The sequence below is a fragment of the Humulus lupulus genome, chromosome 4, assembly GCF_963169125.1.
Source record: "Humulus lupulus chromosome 4, drHumLupu1.1, whole genome shotgun sequence".
NCBI classification, from domain to species: domain Eukaryota; kingdom Viridiplantae; phylum Streptophyta; class Magnoliopsida; order Rosales; family Cannabaceae; genus Humulus; species Humulus lupulus.
Window position 1 is genome coordinate 80,245,219 of NC_084796.1, and position 17,360 is coordinate 80,262,578.

Sequence of the window (17,360 nt, forward strand, 5' to 3'; positions counted from 1 at the left end):
TAAAATATTTATATTGGTAACTAGTTTACCATATGCATAGCGGAAAGCACGAGGTGGTGGGCCCAAAGATTTAAAAAAAATTATTTAAATGATCTTTATAAAGCCAGATCCATTAATATGAAAAATATTAATCAAAGAGAAAGAAAAAGATGAGGATGTTTCGAGTTGTAGAACAATAAAAAATCCTTGCTATCTTTTAGTAACTCCAACGAACATCCAATCCAAAGCAGCTTTTTGAATACTCAGACACGGATCTTCCAAGACGTGTCTCTACACCTCAAGATGTGTGTAAGCACATAGAGTAATGGTGGAAAAATTTCGAATTCACAAGATGTACTCAACTCATGAGATCTTGGAATATTATCTCTGAGACAGTTTTCATAAATAGGAAAACTATTGCATTATATTTTTCTCTATGTGAAAAGCATAGAATTTTCACTCTAGAATATTCTTTTTTTTTCAATTAATTTCCATCAGAATGATTTATAAAATAATTAATAAAATTTAAATTTCAAATTATAAGTCCACTATTAAATAAATAAATAAAATAAATATCAAGATCCAACCTTGATCCTTGTTTCACTAATACACTCCAACTATAGTGCTAGTACTATAGTTGGCGTGTAGCACATCCATTACGTCAGGGTTGTATTTCAATCACTTTCTTTTAATTATTATTTAATAATTATTTATTCAAAAATATATAAATATGATAACTTTTCTTATCACATTAATAAAAGAATATATATCATTTCAAATTCAAATCCAATTTGGATTAACAGAACTATTTTTTACATTATTTAAATAAATAAAACTAATTAATTCAAAATTAATTGTCTTAATAATTTAAATGACATTTTCTAAAACTAATATATTAGTTAATAAATTTGTCTCAATTACATATTTGTTCTAAAGAACAAATTTCTTTCATATATGTCATTTTCCTGATTTTTTCCGATTTCAAGTCTTACCTTGAATAGTGTTGATAGAGCCATCTCGGGGACCTACCGACCTATAATTTCAAGTTTCAATAAATTAGATTATTATTTAAAACTCTTTAATATAATAACCTTAATTTACTAATCTCAATATTATTCTACTAAAAATATGAGACTGCACTCTTGTAATTATAGACATTTATTTATTGAATACTTTTAAGTATAAAAATTATCCATCGACTTAATCACTACATACAATTCAATTCTCTATTAATGGTTCATAATTAAAGTATGAATTAATTATTGTTTAACTTCTTTAATTATATATTCTTTCCTTAAGTACCACTAACTTTACTAGTGAATGTTAATTAATAAATTGATTTATTAATTTCAACACAATAGATTTTCAGTTCCAAAATCTAACCCTTAAGAGAACCATCATTCAATTCCACTCGGAAAGGTATAGGTTCCATATTTATATATTATTGTAGCGCACCATTTTTTGTATTTATTTATTTAGTTATTTTAATTTAATTATTTAAGTGTTAAGTGTTAATTGTGTGACTTAATTATTTTTTGGGCTTGAGCTTTGATTGTGTGTATGAAAGTGCATGGTTAGTAGTGCTAGAATTGTGTACTTGTGTGTGGGCATGTACATGGTATGCATGATGAGCATCCAATAGATGAACATGCATTTAGATCACATAGAGGGCATATTATAATTTCCCTATATATTTTTAGAAATTATGTAAATAAAGTTCTACAAAACTTATGTTCACACAAGTGTAAATGAGACAACCTTTTTCTATTTATTTTATTATTTTCTTGATAGAAAATTAAAGAAAATAAGATAAGGTAAGAGATAAGAGATTGATATTAGTCACCTTGAGTTATCTTGGGAAAGTATAAAGTTGGAAGGGGAGAGAGTGAGATGAAACAAAATGGGAAAGTTAATGCTTGGTGCATTTATTAGAAATCTTGTAGCTTTGGATCCATTTATAGTCAAATCGACCTAATTAGAGCGGTAGAAGTCCATGCTTGGTGCATTTATTAGAAATTTACATGTTGTTTGTGTTACGAAAAACTCAATACTAATTTCCATTTTTATTTTACCCTTATCATAGATATCACCTATAAATAGGTCCTTAAGTCTCTTTCTCTCATGCTTGAATCCCTCGCCGCCCATCCACAAGTGAAAGAGAGAGAGAGAGAGAGAAAGAAAGAAAAGAAGAGGGAGAGCTTCGAAATCCCTAAGGTAAGCATTGAGATTCATAGTTTTCTTCTTCTTCTTGATTCTATGTATTTTGGGATGGAATGGTGGTGATAGGTTTAATTTCACAAGGACCTAGAGAGAGAGTTTGATAGATAATCATCCTACACATACAATGGTAAGATTTTCTTTTTATTTCTTATGTTTGATTGATGGAAATTAGGTTTTGGGTTGGTCTAACTGTTTGGTGATCATGCAAGGGTGTTGGAGCTGGCAATCAAATGGAGAGGCCTTTAGATTTTGTCACTTGGGTGTACTCAAGGTCAGGAAGGACCTTGTGTTTGTGTTTTGTTGATCATGGGTTCACCTGAATGTTGTGTTAGAAGCGTAAGGGTTTTGTCATGATTTGACTATTGTTTTAGATAATCCACCATGACATATATTAGGCTTTAGGTTCTTTTTTTTTATTTAGATTATGAGTACAAAAATTTGTTGCTATAAGGAGCATGTTAGAATTTTCATTAATATTATGATAAAATATATTTGAGTTTAATGTTGATTATATTGTAATGCTTTGGTCTTGAATATATATAGGTGTATGTTTGAGTTAGGAAGCATGTTAGTAACATCTTAATTTATTTTGATTTTCATTTATGCATGTTAGTGTGTCTCGGCCAAGACATCTCTATTTGGGTTTTATGTTTTTGAAAAGATTAAATTATTTGTTGCATGCTAACTGTAATATTGAAATGCATAAAGGTGTAGAAGAATGTTAGGTTCAATTGTTAAAATTGCTAAAAATGACTATGAGTATATTTAAAATAAATTATGCTTGGTGATTTTTAGTTTATATTTTATGGTAATTTGTGAATAATTTTAGAAGAGCACAATTTATGTCTTAAAATTTATATATTAAAACTAATATAAGTAAAAGGAGAATTTCATACTTGATTAATGTATTTTCTTTAATAAGATATATGCAGATTTTTTGTGTTTAAAAATTAAGAAAAATTATTGTTAAAGATTTTCTAGAATTTGGTTTATTGAAAATGTGAGTATTATTAGTCATTTTTCCAAATTTTAGATAATTGTAATTAATGTGAATTTTTATGACCTAGAAATTATATTTTTTAAAGAAATAAATTATGTCACATTTATTGATATTATTTATTTAATTTTATCAAATTCAAAATGGTACTTTAATGAAATTATAAATGTTGTTACATTTTATTGATATTAAGCAATAAATAAGACTATTATTTTGTACAATTAAAGCTAAAGAACTATTTTAGTGAAATAAAGTTATGTAATAAAATTTATGAATGACAAATGTATGATTTAAATTAATAAAGTAGTATTAATCAAGCTGATAATTTATTTTATGCTTGCATAATTTTTGTGAAATTGACAAGAAAATACACTACTACAAAAATAGGCTTTAACTTTCATTTTTACACATAAGGATATTGAGAAATACATATAAAGAAAAGTTATTACATAAGAACTTTTAACTTCGCTTTTTTGTTTACCGCTCATAACAATTAAGCTATTACTTCGGTTATATAAGAAAAATTAAGTTAAACAGTAATAGGCAGAGGGGCATTTTTGCAACAAATATTGCGAACCCTTTAACTTAAAGGTCCTTATATCTGATGCCCCCTAGCATTCTCCTTCATTTCTAAAATGCTGAAACCTCAAATCTGAGAGAGAAAAACCACCATTTCCACAGTGAAAAAAATGAGGGTATTTCCATTTACCACTATTTTTCTTCATTTTCTTCCATCAATCTTGCTTGTAAACTCAAATATATCATAGAAAATAGATTATTTTTAGTTTTGAGTGAAAAAAATGTTGTCTTGATAATGGGTACATGTGATGATCGGAAATACCCATTGTTTTGGGTTTCCAATGGACTTTCAGCTTCCATACAAGGTTTTCAGCATAATATTAGGTTTGGATCATTAAACCGATGTTTCTATGATTTTTCTTTATATAAATATATATTTATATTATTTCAGATTTTTTTTTTATTTTTTGTTAATATATTGATAATGTATAGGTGTTTATGGTAGATAATATTGTTTTAGAGTTGTATTTTATTATTTAAGAATGTATGAATCTTTAAAAATGTATTTGTGATAATTTTTTTATTGATCCTAATTTAATATTAAATTATTACTAAATTTCTAATTTATTTGATTTGTTTTGTTATTTTATAATATGTTATTATTTAGAATAATTATTTAAAAAACTAATCAAGTTAATGTTTCGTTGTTGTTAAAAATAGTTAATATGTTGTTGTTATAAACAAATTAATATAATATCTAGTTGAAAAAAAAAAATCGTTTGTATAATATGCTTTAATGTTTAGATATATTTATGTTGTAAAAAAATTCATGTTAAAAAATAGTTATTTTGTATAATATGCTTTAATATTTAGTACTACTTATTATAAACTCAATAATTATAATATTTAATTTTGTTTAAATTATTTTTTTGGATGATTATTGTTTTGGAGGAAATTTGGTTTTTCATTGGTTGTTACTAGCTTGAACATTAATTTTAAGTTGTGTAAGAATTTTATTTTTATTTATTACTATTGCACATATTTATAGAAATATAGTTAAACCTTATTGAATTTCATGGAAATTAGGTTTGAAAATTAGTGAAGTGGGGTCTGGGAAATTTGTGTGTTGCGGTGGTATAAGAATGAAATTATGAATGTTGATTGTTGTGTTTGTTTGTATTGAATTAATAGGTGTAGAGTCCCAGAGTATTTACTTAGCTAGCTAGATAGTAATAGTAGTAGTTAGTATTAGTTTGTAGTATGTTAGATACCGTGGATTTTGGTTCAAGTCGGGACTTAGTTGGAAACTCATAGCAACAGTTACGGATTTTATAAGTTTAACCTATAGTTTAAGAAAATTAATTATAACATAAGATTTGACTAATATTGCAAGTCATAGATATATATTTATTATAACCTTTGGTTTAGATAGAGCTAATAAGAGTGTCACAATTATAATAATTATGATTATTAAGAAATTAAGTATTTTTGATGGATAGTTTTAATAAAAGAAAGATCTAGAAGCTCTGGAACCTTCCAGCAGCTGATAGGATCATATTATGACTCAGTCAAAGCTATTTATCCAATTCAAATTATGCTGAAAAAGTGCAAATACGTGTTTGACATTGTTGACGCGGTTCTTCGCCAACAGGTAATTAAGAAAATAAGAGAAAGGGATTAGTGTTGAATATTGAACCGAAACAGATGAATGATCTTAAAATGGACTGATGACATAAAAATGTTTTTAGGTGGTTCAAAGGTTAAAATCCTTCTACTCCACCAGCCAATATTATTGCTATATTTCTAGTATTCTTTACAGGGTATTTCGTTACACAATAGAATCCAACCCTTTGCAACTCCCAGGGTCTCCATATTTATAGGAGAGGGCACCTGGGAGTTGGTAAGGGGGGTCATCCCATGACCTTCTTATCCATCATGTCACTTCTGTGACATTCATGATTAATTCCTAAAATCTGAAAAATGAAGTGTGGTCTAATCAATAGGTAAGGGGGATAATGGGCCGCACGGCCCAACCCAGTCGTGGGTGCCTGAACACGCACGTTCATGCGGCGGGTTCGAGAATTCAGGGATATATCAGACACGTGATGTCTGATATATGCACGTTTACATTGCGTGGTTGACTTTATAAAGGGTCACAGCTTCTAACTCCAGCTCGTGCCTCGAGCTGGATGCCTTCTTGACCCGTGGTCTTCATATTTCTGACTCGGCCCTTGGATAATCTTGATAAACCTTTGGTTACCTCAAGCTAAAGAGGTAGGACCTGACAACAGCAGCTCCGGCCACGTGACTGATATAATTATGCCATATCTTAACTCGCTAATAGCCCATGGAAAATTAGGGCGTACAGACATATCAACGTATGCCGATATATCGCCTACGGAAGATACGGAAAACACGTCAACTTTTCACGAACGATCGAACAAGGCTCGCGAATACCGAGGGCGATATATCAGCTCCATGTATGTATTTTTGAAATTTTTATTTTTGAATTTTAAAAATAGCCTTAACCACTTAGACCTCCCTTTGAACGACTTTGACCGAGTTATGGGCATCAGTTTAACAAAAAATCAAATCTTTTTCATTTTATCATCTTTTATTTATTCAAATTAAAATGGGCTAGTTTCACTCCTTGAACTCTATAAATTGGACCTTATACTCAGCCATTTTCTTCATTCTTCAAGCATTTGATCAGAGCCTCCAAGGTGCTAGTGTTATTATAGAGAGATATACTTGGGTTTTGGGTTAAAGCTTTATCATTCTAAGATTTTATAAACACTTGGGAAGTGAGAAATAGTGTGATTTTGGTATTGAGGTTTAGACCAATCCATAAGGTCATTCAAGGTATTCCTATTCCTTAAGTCTTGTTATTTATGATTCTATAGTTTTCTTTAGTTTCTTTTATTTAGATCGTAACTCTTGTGTTATGATTCTGGATTAGGTATTTAAGTTCTTGAAACTTAAGGTTCTTCTTGGTAAGTTTCTTCTTGATGGTTTAGTTCTCATTTCATCTTTATTTTAGAGATTCTCACCATTTTACTGTTGGTATATAGGAGTTTCTAATCTCGTTCTTGTTCCCAAATATCTCGGCTTTCGGTAAGGAAAATAGGATAGATTTTATGTTCTTATATGTTATAATATGTTATGATATGATATGATATGTTTATGTTATGATATGTATATGTATAGTATGTTTTATAGTCCTTGGGCATATGATTTGTTTAGCTAGCAAGCCCCAAGAATTTATGGGCATATAACTTGCTTAGCTAGCAACCCCCACAAATTTATGGGAATATGACTTGCTTAGCTAACAAGCCCCAAGAAGTATGATGGCCGTTGTAGTCCTATATGATATATGTTTATATAGTCATATGTTTTCTAGTATATGTTCATGATATAGTTTTAAGCTTATATGTGTTAGTAGATTTTCTTTGCTGGGCATTAGGCTTACTCCTTTATTTTGAGTGTGGTGCAGGAAAATGATTAAGGAGGCGGAAGGATTATTGGCAGCTTGGCTTGTGTGTTAAGGATGAATGGATTCAATGAAATGCGTGTTGATCGAGGATGACGTTATTTAGTCTTTTGAATTATGTTTCTTTTGTAATTCCGCATTTACTTTTTAAACACTTGAATTAAAGTTTATGTTTTATGCTTTATTAAGCAATGGGTACCCATACCATATTTTATATCTTATTTTGTAATTTGCACAATATTTATTTTGGAGTTTTAATAAAGTTATGATTATTTCTTATGTATCTTTTCTCCAAAAGTAGTAGCTATGTGTAATGACCCAACTATTTCTAAGACCTTGGACCATTAGAACTACTAGACATAGCTACTATTTTGGGAAAGATACATAAGAAATAATATAACTTTATTAAACAACAAAATATTGTATCAAATACATAATAATAGAAAATATGGCATAGGTACCCATTGTTTAAAACATAAAACATAATTTTAAACTAAAGAAAATTGTTTACAAAACTAAATGCGGAAAAACATGATTTAAAAGACTTAAATTAAATAACTTCATCCTCGATCGACACACAGTCCACACATTCCGTCCATCCTCAACACACAAGCCAAGCTACCAAGAGTCCTTCCACCTTCCAGATTCATTTTCCTGCATCACACTAAAAATAAAGGAATGAGTCTAATGCCCAGCAAGTAAAACCTACTAAAAACATACATCATATATCATAAGCATAAAACTACATCATAAACATAAACTATAAAACATATGACTATAAAAACATATATCATATATCATAAGCATACACTATAAAACATATGGCTATAAAAATATATACCATATAGGACTACAATATTAATTGCCATTAACTCATTAACATGGCATGCGATAAACCATCTAGGTCCCCTGTCTAATATCTGAGGTAGGTTGCTATCACATGGTAGTATATGATAACCCATCTAGGTCCTCTGTCTAATATCTGAGGTAGGGCAAACCATAACTCTAAACCATAAAAATGATAAACACTAGGGCTTTCTTGCTAAGCAACTATGAGCCCTAGATAAAATAAAAAAAAAAACACAACATAAAATATTATAACATAAACTTATCATAACATATTATACATAACATAACATAACATATAAGCATATAGAAACTATCCTATTTTCCTTACCAAAAACGGGACTTGAAACACTCCTAAAACCAACAATAAGAATGGTGGGTATTTCTAAAGAGTAAAGAATAAATGTGGAAACTAAACCTTCAAGAAGAAACTTATGAAGAAAGATCTATAAGTTTCAAGAGCCTAATCGAAAACCAATAACAAAAGTTAGGATCTGAATAAAAGGACTAAAGAAGACTAAAGAGTTTAAAGGATTGAACTTAAAGAATAAGAGTACCTTAGTTGACCTTATGGATTGGTCTAACTCCAATACCGAAATACACTAAACCTCACTTCCCAAGTATTTTATAAAGCTTAACAATGGCAAAGCTTTTTCCCAACCCAAGTGTTTATCACTCTATGGTCTCACTAGCACCTTGGAGTCTTTGATCACAGCTTGAAGAGTGAGAGGAAGGGCTAGATACTAGGTCCTATTTATAGAGTTCGAGGAGTCAAATTCTCCTATTAAAAAAAATACTTAAATCCTTAAATAAACATGATTATGACAAGTGTCAAGCTCTTAGTGGTTCTGGAAGGTTCTAGAGTTTCTAGATCTTTCTTTTATTAAAAAATAAATACTTAATTTCATTCTAACTATAATCTAAATTTAAATTTAAATAAAATAGAATCCTAACTTCTAACTTCCTAAATCCCGTAACTCTAAACTCACCTGTAGTAAAATCAACATAACTGGAGCTGTAAAACTCCGATTTAGACTATCTTTATACCGTTAGAAAGCTAATTCAATTATCTACAACGTTTTAAAAATATATTTTTCGAAATTCATAACATAACTGGGTCAAAAATAGGTCAGAAGTTACAGTACCCTAAAGATACGGAAAATTTATTTAATTATCTAAATAACAACCTAATCCACAAATAAAGGTTCTGAAAAATGTCATGCTTCTAATGGTCTTTGAAAATTCTAGAGTTTTCTTGAACTTTCTTTTATTTAAGCTATAATTAAATCCTTAAAGAAACATGCACACAACAAGTGTCATAATCTCATTAATTCTATCTAAACTTTATAGTATAATAAATAACATCTTTATAATCAGCTATATTAATCAAATCTTATGTTATAATTAATATTCTTAAACTATAGGTTAAACTTATAAAATCCATAATTGTTGCTATGAGTTTCCAACTAAGTCCTGACTTGAACCAAACCTTATGTTATAATGAACATACTATAACTACTACTAGCTATTACTACTACTACTACTACTACTACTACTATCTAACTAGCTAAGTAAATTCTAGGACTCTACACTATGCCTAGTAGTTTTAATGGTCCAAGGTCTTAGAAATAGTTGGGTCATTACAATAGGTACTTATGAAATTGGGATATGTTATAGAAATGGAGGAAACTATGCCCAATATTTTTTAGAATTTATTAATTGATAAGGACATAATTATGCATGTTGACTACTGTATTTGTTCGTATTTAATTAATAGGTAATTATGAAATTGTGATATGTTATAGAAACAGAGGAAACTCTGCCTAATTATTTTTAGGATTTATTAATTGAACATGTTTTTTAATATGTAATATTTATTATATAGAGTTGTAATTTAAACTTTTTAGGTTTGGTGGTAGGTTTTGAATAGGATATCGATAATTTGTGTGCTACGGTGATAACCATAAGCTCCAAGTTTGAAGTAAACTTATCATTCCTCTTTACTGGATAATGTTACTTTGAACTACGGGGCTTATGGATACTGTCAATATTTAATGCAAGCTGTTAAAATATGCACTGAATCTGTAACCTAGCTCTAACTTTGTAATTCTAAAAACCGTCAAAGCTATTAAAACTTCCTCTCCTCTATGTGTGGATGTAGCTAACACATGGTTAGTGAACCACGTAAATATTTAATACTTAAGAAATTTCAATATTTTAAATAATTACTTAGGTGAACATTATATGTTTAATTGTATGAACACTTTAGATATTTATGTGGTACTTAACTTTTATTTATATATGAATGCGTATAGATATGTACATTAAGTATATATAGTTTATGAATTTTTTTTAATTTTAAGTTCATTGGAATGTTCAAATATATTTATTAATATTTAAATAATTTCATATAGGAATTAAAAAAAGAATTATTAAAATATTTTATAAAAACCAAAATAATAATACAAATAAAATAAAATATTTTATTTTAGGAAAAAAATACATTTAACTTTTGTTATTATGTAATAATCAAAGTTAAATGGTACCATTCACCTTCGGTTATTCTGTAAAAGCCGAAGTTAAAGGGTATTTAACTTCAATTATTATGTAAAAACCAAATTTAAAGGGTACCCATTAACTTCGGTTTTTAAATACATTTAATGTCGTTCGTATTAACTTCGGTTAATATTTCTGCAAGCTCCAAAGAATAACAAACGAAAAAACCGAAGTTAAAGCCTATTTTTGTAGTAGTAATAATGGAATAAATATTACCAACTTCAAAACAAGTTTTAAGAATTGTCCCACGTATGCATGTTATATGCAACATTAATTTTACGTTAAAATATATTTTAATTAATCAAATCCATGGTTCTTGTTTTGAAACCATTGAGAATTACTTAGTAGAATAGACATTATTGTTTTATTATTTTATGTGACGTTGTTGTATGGATAAAGTTGTTGGCAACTTGTGCAATGTGTGCATGACCCATGCACACGTGGGGTATATTTGTGTGATATTTTTAGTTTTACTTGACGTTAAGACGTGTGTTTGATTGACTATTCTAGGCTCTTTGTGAAGCTATCTCGCATTCCAAGCTTGGACTTGAGGTAAGGAAGTGACACAATAAATGAGTTACTAAGGAATGATGTAACTCATAGGGCAGACGCGCCAAACAGGCCCACGAGGGCAAGATGAGGATTTACCAGGTTATGCTTTACTATCTACCTCGTAGAATTATTTCCTTTATTTGTTATGGAGAATTTTTAGATAAAGTGTATGAGATTATGAAATGACTATGTTATGCTATTTTAAGCTTATGTGCAATGAGTATAGTTTTGTATTGTACTTATGTGAATCATCATTCTGGTTTGTACTTTCTTACTCGGCTTTTAGCTCACCCCCTTACTTTTCGCCCACTAAGGTAGGCGATAGGTTTTCTGATTGGCACACATGGTGATATGGGGAATTCCATGGTCAAAGTATGTATGTCATGGGGTGCGGATGGACGTAAAACGATCTATAAATGCTTCTGAACATTTTATGAATTTTATTATGTTTAATTATATTTTTAGTGAGACTTTGCTTTTTTATTTTTGAATTGCATGAAAGACCTTATATTTAGATTTAGACAAGAGCTCATAATGCATGCTTTAACAAGGCCTCACTGAACCTTTTGAATAATTTTGGTAATTTTCTAAATAGGCATTCAATTAGTAGAATAGGGTATATTACAACTATGTCCCCAACCATTTACATCAATGAGATCACAAAACAAAAGTTTTTAGCCTAAACATTTTGACAAACCCTATGACATAAATAGGAGTTCATAATAACTTCAGTATTAAGATAAATTTGTATATGATCTTCTTATTGATATATTTATTTAATACTTAATAACTCTACAAAATAGAGTTATTTTATCACTTTTTATGTGCTAATTGTTGCTTAATTCTTGAGTTTTTAATTGATTTATTATGTTTTTATGTAATTTTGAATTTATTAGGTTTATTTTAATTTTATATATTTTTGTGTAATTTTATAGTTATTTTGTTGTAAAATGTTGTAGTTATTTATTTGAATTATTTGTGTTTAGTTAAAAGTAAAAAAAATGTGTGTTTTATTGAAGCTAAATGTTGAATTAAATTAAGTTATAATTAATATTTTCAAAGAATTAAATTGATTTATTTTATAATTGGAAATATTTTATTATGATTTATTTTATATTTATTTGTAGGGAATTTATGGCATTTTTTCTCTTGAAAAGAAAGCAAAATAAAGGAAAGGTGGTATTTTCAAGAATTAACGCTGAAAGAACTAAGGAAAATATGGCATTTCTGAAAAGTTTCTGGCCGATGCCTCACTTGAAGCCCACGGTTTCAACTCCAGGCCCACGAAGCCAGTTGATGCTTTAGCCATCATCCCACGTTCAGCAGCTCCTTCCTTAGCTGCCCACTGATTAGCTACTTCCCAGCCACGGTTCCTCTTCATTCATTGCACCCAGCACACCATCGAATGGGCCCGCCAGAAGCCCAGTAGCCTCCTGCGCCATTTCGGCCAGCTGCACTGCCTCCTCAGGCCCAAATGCCTAGCCGAACCCACCCTGCCAATAGCCACTTTTCCCCATTTTTTGAGCCCAACAAAAACATATATTGTCCCCTTGTCCCCATTGTCCAAAAATACCACTTTTTTACCGAAACTTTTCTACACATTTTACCCCAAAACATTATCATTATACCCTATAATTTACAACTATTTTCCATATTATTATTAATTTAATTAATTTAATCAATTTAATTAATTTAAATTGATTATTTTAATACACTTTTTGTGGCTACAAATAAGGGAGTTTGGGGCAAATTTTGGGAGGAGGTTACCACACTATACATTCTAAACTTTCAAGACCTCTCAATTTTCTTCTTCTTTGTTGTAAATTTTCTATGTGTTTTTAGAGGAAAATTTTGGGGGTTTCTCCTCCAAATTTTCCTATTTATGTTTGTAATTTTTAGTTTGTATTTGCTATTTTAGTTATGAGTTTCTAATCTTTTTAAGATCATTAAGGTGATGATGAAACAATATGTAATTAGATAGTATTTATTTTGTATGTTGATTTCCCATTTTGTGCAATAAAGTTTTTGGATTTTCTTTCATCTTAAATATCATGTATTTTGGATTGTTAGCACATATTTACACTTTGTTCTTCATTAGTGCAAAAACATAATATTCTTTGTGTAAGATGTGTCATTAAATTGTACACATCCAATGCTTAGAACAAAAATATTATGTTTTTCCTTATAAATAATGTTCATTGATTTATTTGTTATTTCATTAGATTAATTTACACTAAATGTTTTGAAATTATAATTTTAAAAGTGAAGATAAATCCTATATTTTTATAAAAGCTTGTGCTTAAATAGAATATCTAATTTGAATAAGTGATGGTTTGATTAATTTCTACTATTACTAAAACTTGGAAATCAATATACTTTTAAATATTATTGAACTTATAATTTGTGGATTCTATTATCTTAATAATATTTCTTTTACTATCTTGATTTCTACTTTTAATTTAGTTATATATATTATCTTTAATATCTTTTATTTTATTTTATTGTCACAAAAATCTCGTCAATCTTTGGGAGTAGGTTAGAATTTATCAATTTAGATTTAAAATAGTTTTCTTTTCGATTTTAGACAACTCATTTGGGTTCGACATCCTTGCTTACACGATCACTATTCTATATGAACGATTTGTGCACTTGCGATTTATAAATATTTAAAACATACCCGTTTTGGGTCCATCAAGTTTCTGGCGCCGTTGCCGGGGAGTTGCAAGAGAAAAGAAACGAAATTTATCTCAAGGTTAGTGAATTCTTCTACTAGTTACTTTAATTTTTGCACTTTAAAAAAACTAAAAAAATATATATTTATATAAAATCTAAAAAAAAAGATAAAAAGAAAATTTGAGACGGTTCTACCACCCATAAAAAAAACTTACGTGTATATTTATATTTATTGTTTTTTTTTAGTTGATGGCACTTGTGCTTCCTATCTATCTTTTTAATTTTTATAGTCGATGGCACTTGTGCCTCCTACTTGTGTTGTAATTTTATTTCTTTTATATCTTTGTTAGTTGATGGCACTTGTGCCTCCTAACCTTTGTTATAATTTTCTTTATTTATCTTGTTGTAATTTTTATTTTATTTAATTTCCGCAAGTTACTAGTTGATGGCAATTTTGACTCCTAGTCTTTTATCTTATGTTTTAGTTGATAGCACTTGTGCCTCATAATTTTTACCTTAATTTTGTTATGGTTGATGGCATGCTACGCCTCCCTACTCTTGCCTAAATTTTAGTCTTATTTAATTTTTTCCTTATTTTTCTTTGTCTTTTATAATATTTTAGTGTAATATTGTGAAAAATACTTGAAAAAAAAAACCTAAATCTTGTCCTTTCACCATAAGCAATTTTTGCTTAAAGGAAATTTGAACAAAATTCTCAATCCGCCTCTACTAATTAACCTCGGGGAATTGTTAGTAGTGCGTGAGTAAGTGGAATCAAATAGACCTGGGGACAAGTAAACCATAAGAATTATATTGTTGTGAAATCTCTAAAAATTCTAAGTATGCTCTGTGGTTGCGGTTTTAACTGATCTTCCACATCAGAAAATTGCTTGTTTGAGATTATCCTTCTTGCCTTATTTGTGAAAATTGTATGCATCATTGGGAACGTAACTCTAAAAATCGATTAGTAAAAAGACGTTTATCTTTGATTGAAATTGAAAGTGTTAGTAAAAATTTGAGCATCATGGAACCAATTACTAATCCTGTTGATGAAAATGTTGTGCCTGATAAAACTTTGCTTGAATATTTTGCACCTATTTCATGTAATGCTCCTTCATGTATCGTTCTTCCTACCACTTCTGCTACTCATTTTGAGCTTAAACCAACAATCATTCAATTTTTTCCATCTTTTTATCGGTTAGATAGAGAGGATCCTTACATGCATGTCAAAGATTTCTTAGAAATTTTCTCAACATTTAAATTTCAAAAAATTTCTTATGAGTCGGTCAAATTAAGATTATTTCCTTTTTCATTAAAAGAAAATAAAAAACTTAGTTAAATTCAGGGTCTATAACTACTTGGGATCAACTTTATAATAAATTCTTGCTGAAAATTTTTCTTATGTCTAAAACTGATAGTCTAAGGAGAGAAATCTCCGAGTATTTTCAAAAAGATAATGAAGAGTTTTATGAATGTTGGGAAAGATTTAAAGATTTATTATTAAAATGTCCTCATCATGGTTTTGAAAATGGAGACTTGTAAAATATTTTTATGATGGCTTGACTCCCTCTAATCGTCAAATGATTCAAGTTATGCATACTGGAAATTTTTTAAAATTTCAAGGACTAGAGGCGTGGGACGCCCTTGAAGATTTATCTGTCAATTCACAACAATGGAATTATTTTGATCCTAGGTCTAGGTCAACTCATTCACCAAAAAGAGGAGGAAGGTATGAAGTAAAAGAACAATTAGACTTACGAACATCCTTAGACAAATTAGCGAGAAAAGTATAAGCTTTAGCCATAAGCCAAACTATAAACTCTCCAATGCAACCAAGAAAAGATGTTTGTTCTATATAATCTAGTCCTTGCCATAATGCCCAATCATGTCCTTCCTACCAAGAAACTGAACCGGTCTTCTATTTTCTTCACAATCTTCCAATGTATCCTTAGAACCACCTAGACTAGTGTGGCTTAGAAAAGGACTTGTGTTTAGAGAGAATCTAAAACTATCAGAAAATCTGACTTGTGACTTATCAAACTTCTGTTTTGACTTCTCTCTAAGCACTCCTTTTATAGACTCAATTAGGCCATTTAATTTAATTAAAAAATCAATAAAAGAATAGCCATTTTTAAGCCCTAGGTCGAAATTATCATGGGCCATAGGCCCTTGAAATTTCCCATTTGATTATAAGCCCATTGGACTTAAAATCAAGGCCTGTATTATTTTCTATTGATTTAATTAATTAAATAATTATTTAAATCCTTTATCAAATTAATTATTTATAATTTGAACCTTGATTTAAACTTATTTATTAATTTAGATACCAAATTATCTTAATTAATAAATCTGCCATAATTTCACTTTTCTTCTCAAAATTACACAACTCTGTGAAACAATCCAAAATTGACCTGGTCAACTTTGATAATTCTAATTGATAATTAAATCAATTAATTGAGACTATCTAGATGATTTTATCCAAGGTACAATGGGGACCATGGGCCTATGAAATCAAGCTCCAATAAGTTATCATAAATCTAACAAATAAATTTACTAACTTATTAATTCCTCGTGACTCCACTATAGACTTGGAATTGCACTCTTGAATTCATAGAACGCTCTATAACAAATAGAGAAACGCTATTAATTATCTATTTGTAACGACCCAAATTCGCTAATAAGGCTCAAGGGCCTTGATTAGTGTGTCGGGAGGGCATAACTGGGATTAGAATGAATGCTATTGATTTAAATGCGTAAATATATGATTAATTGTGTGTTTACGATAACTGATGATATTATATGATGATGTGGTATAAATGTTTGAGATATATGCGAGAACCACATTATGATGTGGATAATTCTGCAGCCGGCGACTCGAGGCGATCCTAGGGCTAGATAGCGGGAAAAGTCACAACGAGGTATTATAATTGACTTTGGACAAGTCAGGGGTATTTTAGGTATCAGGTAGTGATTTAGACTATCGGGTGATGAAAATAAATAATTGGAGATATATTTGAGGTTAGGATGTCTAGGCGGGATTATTGGGGAATTTTACCGTTTTGGCCTCGGGGACGTTTCCGGCACCCCGAGCTTTGGGATTAGTCTAATAAACTAAGGATATACTTGGAAGACTTAGAAGATACTAGACAGAAAAGTGTAAACCGACCCTAACTCTCCTTCTCTCTCTCTTCTCTCTTAGCAAAGGAAGAACTACTGAACTTGAGAGGGAATTGCTGGAATTAAGCTAAAATTTGGGGAAATAGTCTGGAGGATTAGCCTAGGAACTGATCAAAGTTTGAGCTAGTGCTAAGGTAAGTTTTGAATTTTCGTTTTTGGGGTTAGGAACTTAAAGAAATGGCTGAGTTTTAAATGGTTATGGTTTTGACATTCAAGGTGGAAATTGAGGATTGAAACTTTGAAGATAGGTCAGGGGACTCTTGGAGAATCGATTCTACAGCTGAGGTAAAATTTAATTTAAAGTTTGATGGTTGAATTGGAGAATTTTCATGGCTGGTTTTGAGTTCTGTG

The 17,360-nt window shown here is 29.6% G+C and overlaps 1 long non-coding RNA gene and 1 other non-coding gene across 3 annotated transcripts; one reads left to right on the plus strand and one right to left on the minus strand.

The window, feature by feature from the left end:
- The first annotated feature begins 2,123 nt into the window (after nucleotides 1-2,123).
- Nucleotides 2,124-7,474, plus strand: LOC133829048 (uncharacterized). Of its 2 annotated transcripts, none has more exons than XR_009891483.1 (3): nucleotides 2,124-2,326; nucleotides 2,409-2,535; nucleotides 7,209-7,474. It is a non-coding gene; the product is annotated as an uncharacterized LOC133829048 (long non-coding RNA). The 2 variants fall into 2 exon arrangements; XR_009891484.1 differs by having other exon boundaries at nucleotides 2,409-2,470.
- A 7,774-nt stretch (nucleotides 7,475-15,248) lies between these two features.
- On the minus strand, nucleotides 15,249-15,355 carry LOC133833482 (small nucleolar RNA R71). Its single transcript, XR_009892859.1, has one exon. It is a non-coding gene; the product is annotated as a small nucleolar RNA R71 (small nucleolar RNA).
- Between the last annotated feature and the right edge of the window lie 2,005 nt (nucleotides 15,356-17,360).